We start from the raw sequence: 14,839 nt of genomic DNA, 5'->3' as shown, positions 1-14,839 counted from the left end.
TGGTTTTGGTTTTGGTTGGGTTGGGGTTTTTTTTATTGTTGTTATTTTCATTTAATTTTTTAAAACACATCACTTTATGAATCATGTTGGGAGAGAAAAATCAAAACTAAATGGAAAAGCCATGGGAGGAAAAAAAAAAAGTGAACATAAGATGTTTTGATTTCCGTTCAGTCTCCATAGTTGTTTTTTTTCCAGATACAAATGGCATTTTCTATCCAAAATTTATTGGGATTGCCTTGAACCATTCCATTATTGTTACGAGTAGCAGGAAGATAGTGATCAAAGAAAATGGCTCTGTCTAGGGGCCCAGAAGCATAGTCCTTGTTAGGGAATGAGCCAGGACTGAGGACTCATTGGTAACCATGTTGTCTACCCTTGAAAGAACACTCTGAAGAGACGGAAACTCAAGAGACCTCCCAGAAATTCTACTATCCCAACCGTGGTAGAATTGGACAAACATCTCTTTGATCATGACTTCAAATCTTTGGTGACTTTTCAGCCTTAGGTTTAACTAGAAAGATCATGACCCTCTTTCCAGCCCACAGAAAGTCCAGCCAATTTGCCCCAATAGAATTCTGCAATCACATTGCCCTGTTAATTGGTAGAATGAGTTAGTTTTATTTCAAGTTTGGAAATCTAACATAATTAAGACCTCTATAAAATATTTAGACCATCATGCCCAGAGACATTAATGATTACACATTTAAATGTTAATGAGTGTAATTAGATGAAAGATTAGTTGAGCCTTTCACTAAATATACATTCAAGACTGATAAACTTTGTAATGCAAAATTATACCAGATATGTGTGTGTGTGTACATATGTGTGTGCGTGCGTGTATAATATATCATAATTGGACTTTGATCTGCCTCTCTGAATGGTTCTCAGTGAGCTGTTTGGCCCAGTAAAAGGAGACCCCAGAGACCAGAAGAGCTTAGGGACCCTGTGGAGTTGTGGGGGGCAATCAAATTAGTCTCCTCCCACAACATGGTAATTAGAAAGCAAAGAAAGTAGACGGGTGGAAGATAGAAATGAGGTATTTTCTGACCTTTTCCATCCCTCCTTAGCTCTAATCAAATACTTGGAGAGAAGTTATTGCTCTTATTTATTTTTTGTCTCCCATATTAAGATTGTGAGTTCCTGGAGGCCAGGGTCTTTGCCTTCATACTTAATAAAGGCTGGTTGACTTGGGGTCATAACTCTAGAATTTCAGGGGCCTTCAGTGCTCACCTAGTCTGACCCTCTCATTTTACATATCGGGAAACTGAGGCTTTGGATGATTGAGTTGTCCAAGTTCACCCAGGCCCATGTATTGTTTTGCCAAACTCTCGAGGACAATGATGGGGACAGTGGCTGCCACTGCAGAGAAGCGACTTGAAGCTGGATGACAGGATTCCCACCAAGTTGCAAAGGGGAATGGCCTGAGAAAGCTATGGCTCTTCACAGTGTAGGTCTTCAGACAAAGACTGGTTGACCCTTTCTTTGGTATGATGTAGGAAGGGCTTTTGTTCAAGTTCGGTTCGGGCTGGATGGTCATGGAGCTATCTCTGAGGACTCTCTAGGCTCACTTCCTTGGATATATCTGGGGAATATCTTCCAGCAGTACGGCCTGGCCCACGGATGGACCTGCTGCCTCATGCTCAGAGGAGGTATGCTCCTCTCCTAACTCTAAGCCATTCTCCAGAGTGACCTCATAGAACAACACAAAATTTTAAAAATAGAGCCCATTGTGTGAGAAGATAATTGTGGAACATTCATTTCCAGAAAGTCCCTTCCAGAGTTCCGGTGTCGAGGGAATGTCAGCATCCTGAGCCCCATCGACTCCTATTTTTAGTAATTGCTGGGTTGTGATTCAGAGGCGAAAGGGCTCTTCCCGGACCCCTGCGCCCTCCCCCTCTTAAGGCCAGGAAAACAAATATCCCCCTAATTTCCATATGAGATTCCTCAGGCTCACTTTTAATAGAAAGAGGAAGTTGAGTTCCGCCGTTCCTGGGAATCAGCTTTGTTATAGTGGAAAATAAATGCAATCCAGCCACCACACGACTGCCTCTTTGGAAATCCGAAAGCCCAGTTCTGGCCGTTATTCTCCTGCTCATAGCACTTCGGTGGCTCCCTATTGCTTTAAAGATGAAATGGGCACATCTCTGCTCAGTATTTAAAGACTTCACAAACCGCATCCAGATCTCTTTCCAGATAGATCACACTTTATTTATTCTGCCACAAAATGTTCTATGTTCCCACCAAACTGGCTCCATTGCTGTTCTCTATTCCTGAATCAAATCCCATGGTATCATTGTCCTCTCTACTTGAAATTCATTCATGTTACCCCATGAAAGTCTTAGCTTCTTAGTGTCAAGGTTCAACTCAGGCGCTATCTCCTGCAAGGCCTTCCCCCAGTTCCTCCATTGTCAGTACCCTCCTCCCCCCACCCCTTAAAAATATTTTGTTTGCTTTGCTTGAATTTTGTATCAACTTATCCTAACATGTTGCTTCCTCCCCCCTCCCCCAATAGAATACAATCCACTGTGCTTTAAATATGGTGGGCATTGATCCATGTTTGTTGAGTGGGTCCATGGATGGGTGGATGGATTTGTAAACTGGAAATGAAGTTGAGACCCTGACTCTAATACGACCCTGGACAAGGGAAATAAAAGAAAGAAATAAATTTATGTTGCACTATGGGCCAGATACTCTGACAAGGGCTTTGCAGATATCACAGTGACCCTTAGAGATAGGTATTGTTAGCTCAATTTGATAAAATGTAGGCAAACAAGATCACATAGCTAGGAGATATCTGAGGCTGGATTTGAATGCAGGATTTCCTGACTCCTAGCCCTCTTATCTCTGACTATCTCTAACAAGTACTTTCTTCTCTTTCCATCTCAGTTTCCTTTTCTATAAAATGAAGGGATGTTCTAGATCCTAGCCTACAAAACAAAAATTTCCAAGTGTGACCCCAAGCCAAATTAAATCATAATTGGGAAATGTTTAACAAAATAAATAAAAATGCAATACAACATAGATAATATTAAATATGAGTGTACACACTGGAGAAGTTGCTATTTGACCTTGACTCCCCTGGATTTAATGATCTTTAAGGTCCATTTGGAAAGACAGGGAGGCAGATAGGTGGGTTAGTAAATAGAGAGTTGGATTTAAGAGTTAGAAAAACCTGTGACTCAAGGCAAATTACTTAATCTGTCTTTGTCTTCATTTCCTCATATGTAAAATTGCATCAGGTCAGCTTTCATGGCTTCAAAAGTCTCTTCCATCTCTCCTATGATTATATTATGTAGGAGACCAGAGCCTTGGACTGGACAGTGTCTGGGTTAAGCTACCTACTTTCTAGTGTCCCTTTATCATGATCTCTGAGATTCAGTTTCCTTAATTGTAAAATCAAGATAATAGCACCTATCTCATGGTTGTAGTCTCTTATGAGTTCTGGTAAGTTAAAGCAATTTGCAAGAGTGATATATAAAAGTTAGCTCTTGTTTTCTGGGACCATTTAGAGCAAGATGTGTGGTGTTTTTTCATTGTATCTTCTGCATGGAAGAGAGTTTTACATACAGTGAGCCCTTAATATGAAGGAATGAAAGAATGAATAGATGGAGTGCTTAGCCTTCTGTCTCTGCTATTATTCATCCACACTGAATCAGCTTAGGAGAATTACTTGCCTATTGTCTAGGAAGTTTTCCTGCCCAGACACTTTTCTCCTCTTCTTCCTCTTCTTTCTCCTCGATATTACAGATGAGACTGAAGTCACTGATCTTGTAGTCTCAAGTACTGACGGACAACTCCATCTGTGACTTATTAACATGGCATAGTCATTCTTTAATAGTTTGGGAAGGAATTTGGAGACTAGAGTAAGAATGAGCATTTGGCTTCAGAGAGGGCTATTTCCAAGTGGCGATGACCCCAGATTGGACTCGGCTTTGATTCTTCCCCCTTGGATTGCTTGGAGGCAGGGGAATATTGGGCTCTGAGGTGACATGCTCTGGGAAGATAAAAGATGGCATTAGGTGTGGGAACTTCAGGATTCCCAAGGGAAATTAATCCATCCCCTCAGATTTGGTGAGTGAAGACATTTGCCCTCTATTTCTCCATCTGACTCCATGGAAATATGGCTCCCACTAAGATTTTGAAGCTGGACAGAACCTCCTTTTCCTGAAGCCGGACAGAATCTCCTTTTCCTGAAGCCTGCTATCCTTATTCTGGACCTTTCTGCCCCTAACAAAATTGACCTAGAATCTTAGAGTGTCAGAGCTAGAGGACCCTTGAAACCCAGACTGTTAGAAATGGTAGGGACCTTAGACCCCAGGCTGTCAGAGCTGGAAGTGTCCTTAGAACCCAGGATGTCAGAGCTGGGAGGACCCTTAGAACCCAGGCTGTCATAGCTGGGAGGACCCTTAGAACCCAGGATGTCAGAGCTGGGAGGGCCCTTAGAACCCAGGAGGTCAGAGCTGGGAGGGCCCTTAGAACCCAAGATGTCAAAGGTAGAAGGGATCTTAGAGCAAAGAATGCATAAGTAAGAAATTCCCTGAGAACATCAAATATCTGAGCTCTCCTTCAGGAATAGAACCTTGGGGCCCTGAGGCCCAGGAGGACAGCACTCCCTTTTCCTCCCCAAGGCCTTCAGGGTACTTGCCAGAGGCAGAGTGGAGCAGTAGTTAGAGCACTAAACTTGCCTTCAGAGGGCCTTGGCTCCAGTCCTCACTCTGCTCATGACTTTCTCTGTGACTGCTTCTCGTCAGGACCTCAGCTTCTTCATCTCTGAGAAGTGGATTGAACTGGAAGATGCTAACAGTTCTCTCTGGCACTATCTCTGGTTCCATGGACCTGGTTACCCTTCAGGCCATGCTGCCCACCTCCTGATAGAAATGTAAAGCAGCTCCTCACTCTGCTGTGCTCTGACTGGAACACAATAACTTTTTTTTTTTTTTTTTTTTTTTTTTGGCGTTTTTTTCCCAAAGTTTATTGGGACTGCCTTGGAACAATAACCTTTATATTAACTTGGAAAACATCACAGCCAACAGCCCGTTTCATGTCGGGCAGTACAATGAAATTCCATCTAAGACAGCTGGGGCAAGATGCAGGAAAGGGACACTTTCCACCCCTCCCAGGTCACAGAAGTAGGGCAAGCATTGCCAGGGAGAATGAACCCCAAGTCAGTCCATTATTCAGCTACTTACATTGGGCCCCGATTTCTTCTAACTCTATCTGTGTTACCTCCGCCCTTTCCAGCTTGCCCATAAGCTGAAACCTGGGAAGGTTATTCTGGGCCAGATTCTGGCAGGGCCAGGATGTTAGGGGGCAGTTAAAGCCATGCTGGAATGCCTCAGATAAGCAAAATCATGCTTAAAAAACAAATGCCAAAAATGTTTGTTTACATATAATTTTAAAAAACCAGTAAAAATATAATAAAAATTAAATTTAAAAGAAAAAAGGTTCTAGGCTAATTACCATGACTAAGCAAGTCACTTTCCATTTCACTAATGAAAATAGTAACAATATAGTAACAGGGATGACAAGCATTTATAGAGATTTAAGGATCATAAAGAGCCTTCATATGTTGTTTAGTCATTTCAGTCTTTTCTTGGCAAATATACCTGAGGGGTTTGCCATTTCATTCTCAATAGATGAGGAAACAGGATGAAGTGACTTGGACTAGTAAGTGTCTGGGGCCAATTTGAACTCAGGGAGATGGGTTTTCCTGGTTCCATACCTGAAATTCTATCCATTATGGCACCACCACCTACTTGCCCAAAGCACATTAAAGAGCACCAGTTCCATTCCATATATATATATATAAATGAATAAAGATTATATATATATAAAATCTTTATTCATTTATTTATTTATATTTTATTTATATAGATTTTATATATATATATAAAATCTTTATTCATTTATTTATTCATTCGTTTGTTTATTTGTCTGTTTTGTTGAGGGAATTGGGATTAAGTGACTTGCCCAAGGTCACTTAGTAGGAAGTATTAAGTGTCTGAATTCAGGTCTTCCTGGTGCTCTATCCACTGCTAACCTCCCCCCCTCCAATATTTCACAGATGAGGAAAAAGGGAAGTGGTTAGTCTAAGACCACATAGCAAGTTAATGGTCCAAGCAAAACTAGAACCCGGGTCTCCCAAAACCTATTTCCATTAGACCACAGCAAGTCTAAGTGAAGACCAGAGCTACAAGGCCATGTGATTCTGAAATCCCCAGATTAGAGCTGTAAAATAACATATATATATATACTGAGTTAAGCTCTGGTGATACAAAAAAAAGGCAAAAACACAGGCCCTGCCCTTCAGGAGTTCACAGTCTAATGAGGGAGGTGAGGAATAAATTAAGTATGTACAAAGAAGCTGGATAGGGGGAAATCTAGAGTTTCCAGAAGAAATTCTCCTTCACTTGAGTCATGAGGAACTGAGACCTGGGAGGGCGGAGGGAGGGCAAAAAGGGCTTCTCCAGGGTCACACAGGCAGAAAGTGGGGCAGCTACAGGATATTTGTACCACATCCTCAGACTCTCGAAGCAATAAGTTCTATTCTTTGTCCCAAGCTGCCTGCTCAAAAGCATTAGAGACAGGATTTGAATTCAGGTCCTTCCCTTTCTGACACTCCCAAGTCAGGCTGTACTGACTTGTTGAACCCCAAGGTTATAAAGTCTGGTTTTTAGAAGCAGCCTTGATTCTGCTTTTAGGCAGAAAGAGACAAGGGAGGAGAGAATGAGCAAAGGAGAAACATTACAGGGAGAGGGCAAGGAGGGCTCCACCCATTCTTCCATCCATCCATAGGCAAAGGAAACAATTACATATGTACAGTGGGCCCCGAAGGAACCATTCTAAAGTTCTCCATGACCTCAAACTCAGATTGTCTCAGTTCCCTTGGCCCCTTGCCTCCAGTTTGGGCTTCAGTCTGAACACACTTCCAGCCTCCTTTCATATAGTAAGTGGATTTACGAAGACTTAGTCCCAGCAGGTACTTCCTCAGGATCAAGTCCACAATGAGATAGACAGAGGTGGGCTAGACTTCCTTGCTGCCCTCAGAGACATAATCCCTGCAATCTCTTCTCTCATACAGGTTTACTTGGAAGTCCTAGCCAGTTAATGCAGTCTGGATTTTGAGATCTTCTCCCAGTTCTGACAATCTCTATTCTAAAGGCTGGTCTGATGCCCAGCTCTGACCTCCTGTGTTCTAAGGGCCCTCCCACTTCTGACCTCCTGTGTTCTAAGGATCCTCCCACCCCTGACATCCTGGGTTCTAAGGGCCCTCCCAGCTCTGGCATTCTGTGTTCTAAGGGCCCTCCCAGCTCTGACATCCCGGGTTCTAAGGGCTCTCCCAGCTCTGACATCCTGGGTTCTAAAGTCCTTCCCAGCTCTGACGCTATATTCTCAGGGTTCTCCTAGCTCTAACATTCTTTGTATTAAGGCTGACATTTTTTTAAGGTCTCTTTGAAGCTTGGGTGGTTTTAGTATTTTCTTGATAAATTAATGCCTAGGATGACCATAATTCCAGATCTCTGTCCATCTCCTTAAGCCTGAATCTTAGGTACCACCTAGAGGAGTAAGCAGCCATTGGAAAACTGGCTCTATTGTTTCTTTCAATCACCCCCTCTCTCTTCCCTATTCCCATCTCCCACCCCTACTCTCTCCAAAGCTGGGAGCAGGAAGCCCTGGAGATTCACCCCTGAGGAGATCCTTGCCTCTGGGCTGGGGGCACCCATAGAGCCCGAGCCATGCAGAGCCCATATGTGACTTGGGAACCCTGGTGCATAAGAAAAACATACTAGGAGAGACATATTTCATTTCCCTTTGGCGTGAAACAGATGGCCAGACCACCTGAGACCTTTTCCTTCGCAGGCGTGTGGGCCGCGAGGAGGGAGATTCCTGGAGGAGGGAGGAAGGAGCCCCGGCCAGGAATGTGACCTGGCAGAGACAGGCGGTCCCCTGCCGGGACTGCAGGGAACACCCTTCTGACGGCCAGCCCTCCAAGGCTGCTGCTGGCCGTCTTCATGGGAAAAGGGTGGATTTTACTGGTACTGGGGTGGTTCCTCCACCCCTCAAGAGTGTCTGGGTTCAGACTTTCTGGGAAATATTTGCTTTTACAAGAAAGCAATATGGGATAATGGGAAGAATATCTCATTGAAGATTTGGATTTGAAGAAGAGCTTGCTAGTTACAACCCAGATTCCCCATCTGGCCTTCAGCCTCCCCTTTTAGAAAATAAAGGAGTTGGACAGGGTATTCCCAAAGCTTTTTTCTATTATTAAATCCCCTAATAATGTCTATGTCTAGCTTTATCGTGGATTAGCTGAGAACACAGGAGCATTTGCAGGCCATGGACTTTTTGGAAGAGTGGCTCTTGGTCTGTTTCTTGGCCCACAACTTGGGCCCAAAGCATAATTTTGAAAATAACTTTCTTCCCCCACGTGATTAAATCAGTTATTTGTGGCAAATTTGAATACATTTTTATAGATATATTTTGTTTTCATATCCCCTATATTTCCCAGTGTACCCTTCTCCTTCTAACAAACCAGAAGAAACAAGAAACTGACATTGAATGCAGCATTCCACACCCATATACCCCCACTTCTGCCAAGAAGCAGAGAGGACCCTTCTCTCTCTTATTCCAACAATCAGTCCACAAGCATTTATTACTGTGGCTAAGTCCTATTGCTTGTTTTTTGTTCTCTGTTCTCCGAGAGGACCAAGACATCCGAGAAATGATACAAGTGAATTGGATTTAAGTGAGAGGATGCTGTGCAAGGTCACCTGCCTCATTTTCCCCTCCAAAGCCACTTGGGTCTAATGGCAAAATAGAGATCAAGATGACTAGAAATGGCCTTGGATGTCTTGTATAAGAGGTCTTGTTTCACACCAGTTCAGTGATTAAGGCTAGGTAAGAATTGGGGCAGAGAATGGCCTTTCTTAGCTAGTTCAAATAAATAATTAGCCTGGGAAGACCCTCAGGATTTCTGGCCAAAACAGAACCAGTGTTAATTTACTAGTTTAATTTGAATCCAATCTGGGCCCAAACAATGACCAAGGGAGACTTGGGCTGGAACCTCTTGTTGCCCAATCAATGGGAGCTGTCCAGGAACTTATAAAGTAGGAAAGAACAGGCTAATAACTAGGTACATGTAAATACACACACACACATATCCATACTTGGATACACATATAGACACATATTTGCATATATACATATATACACACATATATGAAGTTAAAGCTAATCTTTGAGGGAAGACACTAGCAGTGGGGAGTACCAGGAAGTGTGGTCAGTATAAGTGCCCAGTGTTCAGTTTCTATTGTTTTGTGGTGGTTTTACTTTCAATTTGCATTGTTATTGGAACTTATTGTTTCCCTGATTCTGTTCCCTTTGATTTATTTCTCCACATGTCCCAAGCTCTTAGCATACTGCTTAGTATTTAATTAATTAATCAATTAATTAATATTTCATCCATTCATTCACCCATCAAGCCCACTCCACCCCATGGCATCATTTAATCAAGTTATCCTTTCTATATCGGGGGTTTAGTGACAAGGTAACTCCCTCACCCCCATCATACAATCTGGAAAGTCAGTGTAAAATTTTTTGGCCCTCTCTTTATATCAGAGAAGTCAAAATATGTTTTTCTTTTATAGGTATTTACAGTACCCAATTGTAAATTTTGGGTTGATATCTTATAATAGTATACATATATTTTATGAATTTCTGAATTTCTAAACTTCTTCTGTGTTGTTTTCTAGTCTTTGCATGTCATCTGCGGCATGTGCAAAAGTCAAAAAAATCCATTTTTAATTTCTTTTTTTTTTTTTTTTTTGCTGAGGCAGTTGGGGTTAAGTGACTTGCCTAAGGACACACAACTAGGAAGTGTTAAGTGTCTGAAACCAGATTTGAACTCGGATCCTCCTGACTTCAGGGCTGGTGCTCTATCCACTGCACCATTTTATAATTTTTTATGCCAAAAACTTCCATGAGGAAAGTCACCATGTGGAAGAGATAAGTGTATAATAAATTTTTCATTTTCATCATTTCTTACAACAGTAATATTCATTCCCCACTCCCTGGACACATACTTTTCTTTACTATTCTAGAGCTGTCCAAAAGTAAAATGGCCTGTCCCAGCAGTTTTGGGTTCTTCCTCAGTGAAGGAAAAGGTCACTTGGTTATTTGTCACTTTTATTATAGAGAATATTCTTTTTCAGGTATGGCGTGGTCTAGCTGGTCACTGAGTTGCCTTCCAGTTGACTGACTTTGTCTTCTTGTTTGAGGACAAGAGAAACAATGGATAGAAGATGCAAAGAGGAAAATTTAGGTTCCATAGAAGAAAAAATTTCATAATGATGATAGGTGGAACAATGGAAATGGAATAATGACTTTCTTCCCCATTTAGTAGGTCCCCTCTTTATTTTGGTTTCAATTCAAGACTGGTTCTTAGTTAGCAAGTGACAAAAGAATTATAGATGCACCTAAGGTACCCTTACCTTTGGGGGCTTTCCAGCCACCCTGCAAAAGCACTCTTCCAATTAGAGAGTAAGCTCCTTACTTGGAGAAGGATTTCTTTCTGTGTGTGTCCCAAGCTTGATACATAGTCAGCACTTAATATTTCATCCATTCATTCACCCACCCTAGATTTAGAGCTGGAAAAAAAACATGGAGGTCATCCAGTCTACTCCACTTCTCCCTCCCACTTTTTTCCCCCAGAGGAGAAAACTGAAGGTTACGATGGTCAAATTGATGTGATCTGTGATGTTTGTCCCCAAATGCCGGTAGGCACCAAAAGTTGGGGTTCAGTCCTGTGAAGAATTCACAATGGCTGTTCTTTTTGGCAAAAGGTGTTTTTATTTAGGAAAATAGGTTACTGACAAAATGAGGAGATAACTGGGAATGGTAAATATGAGATAGAGCGGGAGAGCCTGGGAAAGACAATTGTCTCCCCAGTAGAAAGGGAGCACCCCATGAGGTTGGGACATGCCCTTAGCTGGCAGGCCACATCCTGGAAGGGACTTAGGGCCCTAAAAGAGTTAGCCGTAAAGAGGGGATATGGGGTAGGGAAGTGTGGTGGTTAGGGGAGATACCACGTAGTATGGCGGGGGGGGGGGTAAGGAAAAAGGCACCACAAAGGAAAGGGACATGGCAGCCTGACCCAAAGGAAGGCAGAAGCCATGGGATGGCCTGTGGGCAGATTTTATAGGGGAAGTGACTGGGATTTCTGACAGGGCATGGCCTGGTGAGATGCTCCAGACCTCTACAGAGGGCGGTCTCAGGGGTTTGACATAACTTGGATTTCAGACTGGAGGACCTCCCCAGAGGGTGGGCTCGTGGGGCTAAATTGATCTCAAATAGAGACTTCTGTCAACTTGCCTCAGAGATCAATTCTTTAGTTTTTCTTGGTCCAAAACAATATTCAGGACCTCATCAAAATGACTCGTGTATGGCTGCACACATGGGAAGGAGCAGAGTTAGGATTTGAATCCAAGGTCCTCAGATTTCCAACCCAGTGACTGATCTTGTTCAGTTATAAACTGTAATAAGTAGCCCCCGAAAGCCCTTCTTGCTGAGATTGTGCATGGATTTGGACGCGCCGTTACACAACAGATTTGTTCTTAGAACCTGGCTATATTTGTACCTCTCCATCCCCTTTACTGGCAGGGGACAGAAATATCCTTTTCCCTTTTTCTTTCCTCTCCGACACCCTCCGTCAGGTTCTGGAATCCTTGGGAGGCCGGTCCCCCGTCGTGACATGCATTCCGTGCTCCCAGGGCCTCAGCCTACAGTGTGACATCATCCGTCACCATGGAAATGGTTCTGGGGAAGTTGCGGCGGAATGGGACATGGCCGAGCGATCTGAGTTGATTGGGGAGGAGGGCTCAGGGCAGGGGCTGAGAGCCGGCTTCTGCAGGCCAGACCCGGAGGTTTCTTGGGCTGTCGTCGGCAGGGCCGGCCCGGGGGTGTCTGGGGACGGGCTTTGCTGGTGAAAGGGCCTTGTAACTAGTGTGAGACGGCACACGTTTCTGAACATGACAAAGGCAGTTTGAGGCTTGACAAATGTAACAATAATCCAGGCTTGTGATGTTTTTTAAACTGGACCTGGGCTGCCGTTGCTACAGCCAACACTTAGGGAGGAAAAGTCCTCTACCGGTGTAGATGGGTCCCTGCTCTCCAACTTACTCTTTTTCTTTTTTTTTGGCTTTTCTTTCTCTCTTTTCATAATAGCTTTTAATTTTTCCAATTACATGCAAAGATAGTTTTCAGCATTCACTTTTGCAAAACCTTGTGTTCCTCCAGTCATAAAGTCTTCCTTACAGTCTTAAAGGTTCCTGGAGCCCTAAGAGGTTATTTGGGGCAGCCAGGTGCCACAGTGGTTAGAGAATTGGCCCAGGAGGATCTCAGTTCAAATCCAGCCTCAGATACTTACTAGCCGTGACCCTGGGCAAGTCACTTTTTTATCATTTACCTCAGTTTCTTCATCTGTAAAATGGGTTGGAGAAGGAAATGGCAATCCACTTCAGTATCTTTGTCAAGAAAACCCCAAATGGGGGTCGCTGAAACTCAGACATGACTGAAATGATATAAGAAGAGGTTCTGTGACTTGCCCAGAGTCACACAAGTGACAGAGTCGTGATTTGAACCCAGGTCGGAGATCCCCATAGAGTGGGGAGGGACGCAGAGTCTGTCCTTTCACTGTCCTCAGACAAGGACCCAGAGGACCCATAGTTAAGTGACTTGCCCACGATCACCCCCAGCATAAGTGGCAAAGCCGCGTCCTCTGCCTCCACAGCCTGCAGTTTTCTCACGTCCTGCCTCGTGGGGAGGGCCGGGCCTGGATCTGGCACCGAGGAGAGCTGCCAGTCCCAACAGTCCCTCCCTGGTCCCTCGGCATCGGCCCCGGGAGGGCAGCTTGCACCATGGAGACCCCACAGGCCCCAGGCGGAGGCAATGCCTCAGAACTTGATGGAACGCCACCGTGCCGCCAGCTACCCGCCCCGGCTCCTCCAGGCTTGAAACAAAACCGGTGCCAGGCTCTTGTCCCTGGGGGTGGGGGGAGGCACAGAAGGCGTCTGGTGTGGAACGGCCTCCTCCCATCAGGGATGCCCACTTTGCCATGGGGGAGGGGCCGCGCTCATTTTCCCTGATAGAAAAATCACCCAGGTGACGCACTAATGACTTCCCTGCCGGCTGTCTCGGCCCTCGCTGTCATGGTGATGAGCGGAATGTGAGCCAGATTCCAGAGGGCTCCTCTCGGGGCCAGAGCATTCGGGTGAGCTCCCAGGGACGGGGAAGGGGCTCAGGAGAGACAGAATCGGCGGGCAGAAGCCAGGGCATTCTGGGGCGCGTGAATGCAGAAGGACCGTGGTCTGGTCACTTTTTTCTTAGCTTCTTGTTCCTTATTGGGGAAATAAAGGGGTTAAGTAAAGTCCTCTCTGAGTCTCCATATGCTCCAAGGCTGGTGAGAATTCAACAAGGCACTCATGCACCCCAGCTGTCTCCCCCACTTTGGGGCCTTTGGGGAGCCCCTCCCTCACCCTATCCTGGTCACTTAGTGTTTTCTTCCTCCTTCCCTCTTTCCTTCTTTCCTTCTTTCCCTCTTTCCCTTTCTTTCTTCCTTCTATCCTTCCTCCCTCCCTTCCTTCCTCCCATCCTTCATTCTTATCTTCTTTTCTTCCTTTTCTTCCTCCCTCCTTTCTTCCCTTCCTTCCCTCCCATCCTTCCTTCTCTCCCTCCTTCCTTTCCTTCTCCTTCCTTCTTTCCTCCCCCCTCCTTTTCCTGCTTCCTTCCTTCCCCCCTCTTTCCCTCCCTTCCTCATTTTTTCCTTCTTCCCTTCCTCCTTCCCATTTTCTTTCCTCTCTTCTCCTTTTCTACCTCCTTCCCTCTGTTCCTCCCTCCCTCCTTTTCTCCCTTCCTCTATTTCCTTCTTTGCTTCCTTTTCTTCTTCCTTCCCTCCCTTCTTCCTTCTCTTCCTCTTCTTTTCCATCTCCTTCTATCCTTTCTTCTCTTCCTTCTTTCTTCCTCCTTCTCCCCTTTCTTCCTTTCTTCCTCTTCTTTCCTTTTTTCCTTCTCTCCTTTCTATCCTTATTCCTCCCTCCCTCCCTCTCTTTCCTTCCCAACTTATCTACTCTACCCTACCACCTACTTTACATCTCATTGAGTTGCCTCTATTATTCTGATTTTGTTTGTGGGGATGGGTGAGTGTGAGATAGAGCATCTGGCTCCTGGTGTGCAGCCATCATTAGCTCAGCCGTAGTTCTAGGCACACAGTAACAGAGGGATAGGGTCTCACCTTTTGGCTTTGGCAATTTCTGAATGAGGAAGCTTCCTCTCTCCGTTGCCACCTTCTCTTCATCTGATATTTTTCATTTCCCAAAGTACTGGTCACACGCCAGCATGTGTCAATAGCTGGATTTGAACCTGTCTTTCCCAGTTTTAAGACACCAAGCTAGAGATCCTATTGGCACATAGTAGAGTCTTGTTACAATGAAAATATACTTAGTGGTTGGTTAATGTTGAGATTCCTTCAGAGGGCCCACCTGCTCCCCCACCCTCGGGTGTCTCCTCCTAGTGGAGCTTGCCCTCCCTTCTTCAGACACATTAGAGAAGCTGTGTTTTAAGTCTAGGAAATCCTTTGACAGATGGCAAGTCTAGGAAAGAACAGAGAGTTCCAGTAGCATGAAAATCTTTCCTTATTTGCTAAGAGCTCCTCTCCAGGTGAGATGTTTCATGTTTTTAATCAGACTGGGTCTCCAAGCCAACAGGAACAGTTGGCAGCCTCTCCAGCAAGGGAAGTCTCTCCTCCCTGGTGTTAAGGGGACTCTGGGTCCATTGCAATAGAACC

At 44.5% G+C, this 14,839-nt stretch overlaps 1 protein-coding gene across 3 annotated transcripts in view; it reads left to right on the top strand.

Moving 5' to 3' along the window:
• Positions 1–14,839, top strand: part of KAZN (kazrin, periplakin interacting protein) — a 579,480-nt gene that overhangs the window by 468,980 nt on the left and 95,661 nt on the right. The window contains exon 1 of one of the 3 annotated variants that reach the window (XM_031962826.1): positions 12,622–13,267. The exons of the other annotated variants lie outside the window; for them this stretch is intronic. The gene's annotated coding sequence lies outside the window, so the exon portion shown is untranslated. Of the gene's footprint in view, positions 1–12,621; positions 13,268–14,839 lie in introns of those variants that run through there. 3 annotated transcript variants of the gene reach the window in all.

Source organism: Sarcophilus harrisii, chromosome 3 (genome assembly GCF_902635505.1).
Source record: "Sarcophilus harrisii chromosome 3, mSarHar1.11, whole genome shotgun sequence".
NCBI classification, from domain to species: Eukaryota; Metazoa; Chordata; class Mammalia; order Dasyuromorphia; family Dasyuridae; genus Sarcophilus; species Sarcophilus harrisii.
Note: the sequence above shows the minus strand (reverse complement) of the source record. Positions and strands in the feature narration are given on the sequence as shown.